We start from the raw sequence: 9,666 nt of genomic DNA, 5'->3' as shown, positions 1-9,666 counted from the left end.
GCTCATCAGTGGTGCACTGGATAAAGAAAGTGTAGTACATATACACCATGGAACACTATGCAGCCATAAAAATAATAAAATCACATTTTTGCTGGAACATGGATGGAGCTGGAGGCCATTGTCCTTAGCAAATTTATGCAGGAACGGAGAATCAAATACTCCATGTTCTTACTTTTAAGTGGGAGCTAAATGATGAGAACACATGGACACATAGAGGGTAACAAAAGACACTGAGATTTATGGAAGGAGGGAGAGGATTGGGAAAAGTTAACCAATAGGTACTGGGTTTAATACCTGGGTAGTATTCCCGAGCCTCCACTCCATCCCCCGCGGGTCTGCTCTGTGTGCCATGGACAGCATTGTCCCTGATATAGCAGTTGGTACAAAGCAGGGATCTGACGAGGTTTTCTCTACTTGTGTCACCAACAGACCGTTTATCAGCAGCAGCAAAACGTCTGCAGCAAATGGAAATGACAACAAAAAGTTCAAAGGCGATAGCAAAAGTGCCGGCGTACCCTCCAGAGTGATCCACATTCAGAAGCTCCCCATCGACATCACCGAAGGGTGCCTTTTGGGAAGGTCACCAATCACTTGATATTGAAGGGGAAAAACCAGGCCTTCATCGAGATGAACACAGAGGAGGCTGCCAACACCAAGGTGAACTACTACACCTCTGTGACAGCCGTGCTGTACGGCCAGCCCATCTACATCCAGTTCTCCAACCACAAGGAGCTGAAGACTGACAGCTCTCCCAGTCAGGCACGTGCCCAGGCAGCCCTGCAGGCCGTGAACTCGGTCCAGTCGCGGAACCTGGCTTTGGCTGCCTTGGCGGCGGCTGTGAACACAGGGATGGTGATGGCCGGGCAGAGCCCCAAGCTGAGGATCATCGTGGAGAACCTCTTCTACCCGGTGACCACGGACGTGCTGAACCAGATTTTCTCCAAGTTCGGCACGGTGTTGAAGATCATCACCACCAGTTCCAGGCCCTGCTGCAGACACCGTGAGTGCCCAGCACGCCAAGCTGTCTCTGGACGGGCAGAACATCTACAACGCCTGCTGCACGCTGCGCATGGACTTCTCGAAGCTCACCAGCCTCAACGTCAAGTACAACAACGACAAGAGCCTTGACTACACGCGCGCAGATCTGCCCTCTGGGGACAGCCAGCCCTCGCTGGACCAGACCATGGCTGCGACCTTCGGCCTTTCTGTTCCCAACGTCCACGGAGCCCTAGCGCCCCTGGCCATCCCCTTGGCAGCGGCGGCAGCTGCGGCGGCAGGCCTGATCGCCATTCCGGGCCTGGTTGGGGCAGGAAATTCTGTGTTGCTGGTCAGCAACCTCAACCCAGAGAGAGTCACACCCCAAAGCCTCTTTATTCTTTTCGGCGTCTACGGCGATGTGCAGCACGTAAAGAGCCTGTTCAATAAGAAGGAGAATGCCCTGGTGCAGATGGTGGACAGCAACCAGGCCCAGCTTGCCATGAGCCACCTGAACCGGCACAAGCTGTACCGGAAGCCCATCCACATCACACTCTCGAGGCACCAGAACGTGCAGCTTCCCCGCCAGGGCCAGGAGGACCAGGGCCTGACCAAGGACTATGGCAACTCGCCCCTGCACCGCTTCAAGAAGCCAGTATCCAAGAACTTCCAGAACATATTCCCACCCTCGGCCACCTAGCACCTCTCCAACATCCCGCCCGCAGTGTCCGAGGAAGATCTCAAGGTCCTCTTCTCCAGCAATGGGGGCGTCGTCAAAGGATTCAAGTTCTTCCAGAAGGACCGCAAGATGGCGCTGAACCAGATGGACTCCGTGGAGGAGGCGGTCCAGGCCCTCGTTCACCTGCACAACCACGACCTCGAGAAGAGCCACCACCTGCGGGTCTCCTTCTCCAAGTCCACCATCTAGGGACACGAGCCCCTCACGACCGGGCCCCCTGGCGACAACTTCCATCATTCCAAAGAAAAGCCACTTTTTTTTTTTTTTTTTTGAAAGAAAGAGAAAGAGAAAGGGGGAGAGACAACAGGAGTGTTGCTCTGTTGCCCAGGCAGAAAAGCCACTTTAAAAAGCAGCTGAAGTGACCTTAACAGACTAGAGATTTTATTTTTTTAAAGAGAAATCATTTTACCGGTTTTTAAAAAAATTAAATCCAGTTCACCTTGCTAAACTTGCAGTAACAGGTGACTGTGGCAGCGGGAGCTCCCAGCCCTCCACACCCGGAGCCAGACCCTCGGGCCGTGCTTTGGTGGGGCCTGTCGGGCGTGGGGCCTACGGTTGGGCGCCGAAACCACGACTCTGCTTCCTTGTGCCTTAAAAAAAACCTACCTTCCTGCGGCCACGCACCCCCCCTGGGTGTCCTGGGGACCCCAAGGGGCAGGGGGCCCAGCAGGCTCCTGCAGGATCATGTGCCTGGGGTGCGGCAGCCACGGCCTGCCACACCCCAACCCCCGCCCTCTAATCAAGAGATGTGATTTTTGCCCGCCCGCCCTGCCCCGCCCCCAGGACCTTCCCCTCTGCCCCCAGGCGCTGGCCCAGGGTGCCCGCTGCTGCTTTCAGCTGCGGAGCTGTTCCTCATAATCTCTGTATTATATACTTTGCAGTGGCAGACGTCTGTGACTAGCAATATTTCCAGTTGACCAAATATTCTAATCTTTTTTCATTTATATGCAAAAGAAATAGTTTTAAGTAACTTTTTATAGCAAGATGATACAATGGTATGAGTGTAGTCTAAACTTTCTCGTGGTATTACCTTGTATGCTGTTTTATTTTATTTCTTGTCATTAAGTCACAGACGGGACCCAGTTTCCAGAGAGCAGGCGGGGCCGCCCGGCGGGTCAGGCACAGGGAGCCCTGGTCCGATCTCAGGCGCGAACTTCCGGGAAGGGGCGGGCGGGCCGCCGCCTCTGGCATCGCCTCCGGTTGCCTTACACCGCGCCTTCAGCTGCAATAGCCTAGAAAACTTGCTCTCAAACTTCTTCAGGGTTTTTCTTCAAATTTTGGACCAAAGTCTAGTTTCTGTTTTCTGCCTGTCTCTGATGTTGGGACCCGGAAGGCAGGCGCTGGTCTCCACTTCGCTGTGCTCTTCCCCCGCCTCTGCGCTGCCTGTCCTGGGGGCTCCTGGGATCCCCTTTCCGTAAAGGAGAATGTAACGAGGGTGTAAATATTTATAATTTTTTATACCTGTTGTGAGACACGAGGGCAGCGACGCGGTTTTCTATGGAGACACAGATGTATATTTTGCTAGCGGCAATTCCAGGCTCAGTATTGACCGCGGAGTGGTAGGGACCCAACGCGCATTCCATTGCTGTCCCGATGGCTCGCGATACGGAGAGAACGGATTAAAACCGTTTTATAACCAACTCCTCCTGTAGCCCTGTGTTCGCTGTAGAGGCAGGTTGGCCAGTCTGCACCTGAACTTTGAATAAATTTCTGTAACCTCAAAAAAAAAAAAATACATGGGTAACGAAATAATCTGTACAATAAACCCTGTGACACAAGTTTACCTATGTAACAAACCTGGATTGTACCCCTGGACTTAAAATATAACTTTAAAAAACAGATGATGTAAATTTATGGTATTGATAAACATAGTACAGTACTGTAAATGTATAAAATAAAAATTAAAAAGGCCTTTAAACATAACTTGCTTAATTTCATCCATAACAAGAATACAAATTAAAACCACATTGAGATATCAGTTTTCGTCAATCAGATGGACAAACATTAAAAAAAACTGACAATGGGCTCTTAATAAGGATGTGGAAAAATAGGCATTCTCATATATTGTTTGTAGGAGTGAAAAACATGGTAGAACCACAATGGAGGGAATTCGGCAATATCTTCAAATAATGATTTATGCATTTGTCTTTTGAACTAGCAATTCCATCTTTAAGAATTTAAATATATACCTTCACAAATAGAACATTATATACACAAAGTTATTTATTGTGACATCATTTACAATAAAATAACTAGAAAACAACCCAATGGCAATCAGCTGAGACTGAATGAAATATGATGAATCTACTGAATAGTGTCAATGGTGTACAATATAATTGTTTAAAAAAATGAGAAAGGTCTCTATAAACAATATAAAGAAATGTCCAGAATATATCAATATTCAGGAATAAAAGCAAGGTAATAAACAGTATACATGGTATGCTACTTTTGCGTAAGATGAAAAGAGAAAATAAGTATGTGTGTGTCACAGAGAGAGTGATTTGCCCAATTTGGCAAAAACAAACAGGAGGCATAAATGTTTTTCCAATGAAAATGTTAAGAATAGGGAGGTGTAATGGAATGAAGGAACAGGAATGGTAATGAGACTTCTCTGTGTTTAATTTTTTAAATATAGGTTTGACTTTGAACCGTATGGAATCAACTGCAATCTCCCCCTCCTGGGTTCAAGCAATTCTCCTGTCTCAGCCTCCCGATTAGCTGGGATTACAGGCGCCCACCACCACACCTGGTTAATTTTTGTATTTTTAGTAGAGACGGGGTTTCACCATCTTGGCCAGGCTGGTCTCGAACTCCTGACCTCATGATCCACCCACCTCGGCCTCCCAAAGTGCTGGGATTACAGGCATGAGCCATTGTGCCTGGCCACTATTTTCTTTATTTTTATTTTAACTTTTTAATTGCCTTGTCTTTGTCAGGCACCAATACTCTTTTTTTCAATAATATATAGAAAAACCAGATAGAAGATCAATAAGGAAATAGAGGACCTGAGCAATACTATAAAGCAAGTGGACATAACAAACTTATACAAAACATTCCACCCAATAACAGTAAAATACCATTTTTCTCAAGTGCACCCAGATTATTCTCCAGGACAGACCGTATGTTAGGACACAAAACAAGTCTAAGCAAATTTTGAAACACTGAATTCATACAAAATACAGCTTCTGATCACAATGGAATGAAACTAGATATGAATAGCAGAAGGAAAACAAGAAAAGACAACACATTCTTAAATAACCAATTGATCAAAGAAATCAAAAATAAAATTAGAAAATATCTGGAGAAAAATAAAAATAAAACCAGCTAGACATGATGGTTCATGCTTGTAATCCCATCACTTTGGGAGGCTAAGGTGGAGGAACACTTAAGGCCAGGAGTTCAAGACCAGCGTGGGCAACATAGTGAGACTCTCTCCCATCTCTACAGAAAAATTTAAAATTTAGCCCAACATGATAGCATGTGGTTATAGTCCTAGCTACATGCGAGGCTGAGGTGGGAGGATCAAGAAACAAAAGATAATAATAATAAACCCTAGGCTGTGAGAAGAAAGACAATAATAAAGATTAGAGCAAAGATAAATAAAATAAAGTTGGTTTTCTAAAAAGTAAAAAAAAAAAACATGAACAAACCTGCCAGGCATGGTGGCTCATACCTGTAATCCCAGCACTTTGGGAGGCCAAGGCGGGTAGACTGCCTGAAGTCAGGAGTTCATGACCAGCCTGGTCAACATAGTGAAACCCCATCTCTACTAAAAATACAAACTTCGCCAGGCGTGATGGTGGGCACCTGTAATCCCAGCTATTCGGGAGGCTGAGGCAGGAAAATCACCTGAACCCAGAAGGCAGGAGTGCATGAGCAGAGACTGCGCCACTGCACTCCAGCCTGGGCAACAGAGTGGGACTCCACCTCACAAAAAAAAAGGACAAACCTTAGCTAGACTGAGAAATAAAAAGAGACAAGGTAAGTAATTAAGATCAGATACAAATACAAATTCAGTGTCTGGGGAGAGCCGACTTCTTGGTTCATAAAGAGCCATCTTTTCACTCTGTCTTCACATGCCTAAGGGACAAGGGAGCTTCAATATCACAAAAATTAAAATGATAAGAGAATTCTCTGAACAATTGTACACCAACAAATTAGATAACTAGAGAAAAAGAATAAATTCCTAGAAACACACACCTACCAAGAGTGAATCATGAAGAAATGGAAAATCTGAACAGACCTACAGCTAGTAAGATTGCATCAATAAGAGAAAACTTCCAATAAAGACAAGCCCAGGACCAAATGCCTTCACTAGATAATTCTGCCAAGCATTTAAAAAAGAATTAACAGCTGAGAGTGGTGGCTCATGCCTGCAATCCCATCACTTTGGAAGGCCAAGGTGGGCAGATCACTTGACGACAGAAGTTCGAGACCAGCACTTGGTCAACATGGTGAAATCCTGTCTCTATTAAAAATATAATAATTAGCCAGATGTGGTGGTACATGCCTATAATCCCAGCTACTTGGGAGGCTGAGGACAGAGAATAGCTTGAGCCCAGGAGGCAAAGGTTGCAGTGAGTTGAGATCGAGCCACTGCACTCCAGCCGAGGCGACAGAGCAAGACTCTGTCTCAAAACAAGAAAGAGAGAGAGAACACAATACTGCTCAAATGCTTACAAAGAACTGTAAAGGACAAAACACTTCCAAGCTCATTCTATGAAGCATGCATTACTCTGACACCAAAGCCAGACAAGAACATTACAAGAAAATAAAATATACAAACTAATAACCCTTATAAACATTGATGTAAAAATACTCAGCAAAATACTACCAAACTAAATGCAGTAGCATATTAAAAGGATTATACACCATGACCAAGTTTGGTTAATTCTGGGATGCAAGGATATTTCAACATATGAAAATAAATCAATGTAACACACCACATTAACAGAATGAAGGAAAAAAAATCACATGATCAGCTCAGTTGATGCATATAAGATATGTGACAAATTTTAACATGCTTTCATAATAAAAATACTCAACAAACTTGAAATAGAAGGAAACTACCTCAATATAATAAAAGCCATATATGAAGATCTCATAGCAAACATCATACTCAATGATGAAGGATGAAAATCTTTTCCTCTGATATCAGGAATAAGACAAGAATGCCCACTTTTGCCACATCTGTGTTAAATGTTTATTTATTTTCATATTTAACATAGGGTATTTAACATAGGTCTGGAAATTCTAGCCAGACCATTTAGTCAAAAGAAAAGAAAATAAAGAAAGAAAGTAAAAAGGCATCCAAATTGGAAATGAATATGTAAAATTATCTCTGTTCTTAGTTGACATGATCTTATAAGCAAAAAACTGAAGACTACAAAAAAAGAAATTCAGTAATGTTGCAGGATGTGAAATTAACACATAAAAATCAGGTGCATTTCTGTACACTAAGAATGAAAAATCTGAAAAGGAAATGTTTTAAATTCCATTTACAGTATAATCAAAAAGAATAAAATATTTAGGAATAAACTTAACCAAGCAGACAAAAGACTTGAACACTGAAAACTACAATACATTTTTATAATAAGTTTTAAAAGATACACTAAATGGAAAGACAACTTGAATTCATGAACTGAAAGAACTAACATGTATAGTTAAGATGTCAATACTACCCAAAGTGATCTACAGATTCAACACAATCCCTATCAAAATCTAATTGAATTTTTTTTTGCAGAAACAAAAAATACATTCCAAATTTCACATGAAATCTAGAGGGACTCATTATAGCCAAAATAATCTTGGAAAAGAAGAACAAAGTTGGAGGTCTCAAACTTCCTTATTTCAAAACATATTACAAAGCAATAGTAAGCAAAATAGTGTGGTACTGGCAAGACAGACATAAAGACCAACAGAATAAAATAGGGAGCCTGGATAAGGTGACTCATGCCTGTAATCCTAACACTTTAGGAGGTTGAGGTGGGCAGATCACTTGAGTCCAAGAGTACGAGAGCAGCCTGGGCAACATGGTGAAACCCCATCTCTACTAAAACCACAAAAATTAGCTGGACATGGTGACATATGCCTGTAGTCCCAGCTACTCAGGAGGCTGAGACAGGAAAACCACTTGAATCTGGGAGGCAGCAGTTGCAGTGAGCTAAGATTGTGCCACTGCACTCCAGCCTGGATGACAGTGAGACTCTGTCTCAAAACACACACACACACAAAGAATAAAATTAAAAACCCCAAAAGATTATGTTCAAATCATCTTTGATAAGGATGCCAAGACCACATAATCAGAAAAGGACAGTCTCTTCAACAAATGGTGCTGGGAAAACTGGATATACACATGCAAAAGAATGAAGTTGAATCCTTACACCACATATAAAAGTCAATTCAAAATGGATTAAAGACTTAAATATAAGACCTAAATCTATAAAACTGCTAGAAGAAAACACAGTGGGAAGCCTTCATGGCATTGAATTTGCCAATGATTTCTTGGATATGACACTAAAAGTACAGGCAACAAAAGCAGAAACAAGAAATGGGACTATATCAAACTTTAAAACTCCTTGCATCAGAGGACACAATCAACAGAGTAAAAGGTCTACCTATGGAATGGGAGAAAATAATTGTAAGTCATATATCTGATAAGGGGTTAATATACAAAGAACTTCTACAACTGAACATCAAAATAAATAAATAAATACTCCAACTATAACATGAACATTTATCTAAAGAGGATATGCAAATGGTTAACAAACATATAAAAATATATTCAATATGAGGCTACTCTGCCTATGTACTAGCCATTGTTTATTCCTTTACTTTCTTAATAAACTTGATTTCACTTTATGGATTCACCTCAAATTCTTTCTTGTGTGAAGTCGAAGAACCTCCTCTTGGGGGTCTGGATAGGGACCCCTTTCTGGTAACAGCTTCCTGGCAAACCATGAAGAGAATGATACTGAGAAGACTTCCCAACCCAAAGGAAATGGACTGCAGCACCAATTAGCTGACATTGAAGTCAAGAAAACTTGTCTTTCTTTTTTTTTTTTTTGAGACGGAGTTTCACTCTTGTTACCCAGGCTGGAGTGAAATGGCACGATCTCAGCTCACCGCAACCTCTGCTGCCTCCTGAGCTCAAGCAATTCTCCTGCCTCAGCCTCCCGAGTAGCTGGGACTACAGGCACGCACCACCATGCCCAGATAATTTTTGTATTTTTAGTAGAGACAGGGTTTCACCTTGTTGACCAGGATGGTCTCGATCTCTTGACCTCGTGATCCCCCTGCCTCAGCCTCCCAAAGTGCTGGGATTACAGGCTTGATCCACCACGCCCAGCAAGAAAACTTTTCTTTTAAGCTGTTTACAGTTTTTAACAATTAAGTAAAGTATATTTCTGTGAACAAAATTTGGAACATATTTGTTTCTCTCCACCTGATTGCTCCAGAATTTGGAAACTAATTGTGAGTATTCTTAACTTACAGCATGATAGTTATTGGCATAAGTGCAATAAGAATCTGTTTTCTTTTGTAACAGGACACAATTAGAGAAACTGGTTATTTTTCCAAAGCTTTTTTGTTTTTTTTTTTTTTTTTTTTGAGATAGAGTGTCACTCTGTTGCCCAGGCTGGAATGCAATGATGTGATCTCAGCTCACTGCAACCTCCACCTCCTGCGTTCAAGTAATTCTCCTGCCTTAGCCTCCTGAGTAGCTGGGGTTATAAGCACCCACCACCACACCCAGCTAATTTTTGTATTTTTAGTAGAGATGGGGTTTCACCATATTGGCCAGGCTAGTCTCAAACTCCTGAACTCAAGTGATTTGCCTGCCTCAGTCTCCCAAGTGCTGGGATTACAGGCATGAGCCACTGCTCCCGGCCTATCAAAGCTTTGACTGGAATGGTATGCTTTCCTTTAAGGAATCAAATTTGACTTAAAGCCAA

General features: G+C 42.9%; 1 protein-coding gene and 1 pseudogene across 3 annotated transcripts in view; one reads left to right on the top strand and one right to left on the bottom strand.

Annotated features, from left to right (window-relative positions):
* The first annotated feature begins 327 nt into the window (after positions 1 to 327).
* On the top strand, positions 328 to 1,961 carry LOC100398067 (polypyrimidine tract-binding protein 1 pseudogene; annotated as a pseudogene).
* Positions 1,962 to 3,289: 1,328 nt separating this feature from the next.
* The window catches only part of LOC144580887 (uncharacterized), a 32,783-nt gene continuing 26,406 nt past the window's right edge, over positions 3,290 to 9,666 (bottom strand). For 2 of the 3 annotated variants that reach the window (XM_078361258.1, XM_078361270.1), the window contains exon 4: positions 3,290 to 3,424. The gene's annotated coding sequence lies outside the window, so the exon portion shown is untranslated. Of the gene's footprint in view, positions 3,432 to 9,666 lie in introns of all 3 variants that reach the window. The other variant, XM_078361265.1, reaches the window with a different exon arrangement.

This window comes from Callithrix jacchus, chromosome 2 (genome assembly GCF_049354715.1).
Source record: "Callithrix jacchus isolate 240 chromosome 2, calJac240_pri, whole genome shotgun sequence".
Classification (NCBI taxonomy): domain Eukaryota; kingdom Metazoa; phylum Chordata; class Mammalia; order Primates; family Cebidae; genus Callithrix; species Callithrix jacchus.
The sequence above is the reverse complement of the archived record's forward strand: the minus strand, read 5'-3'. Positions and strand labels throughout refer to the sequence as shown.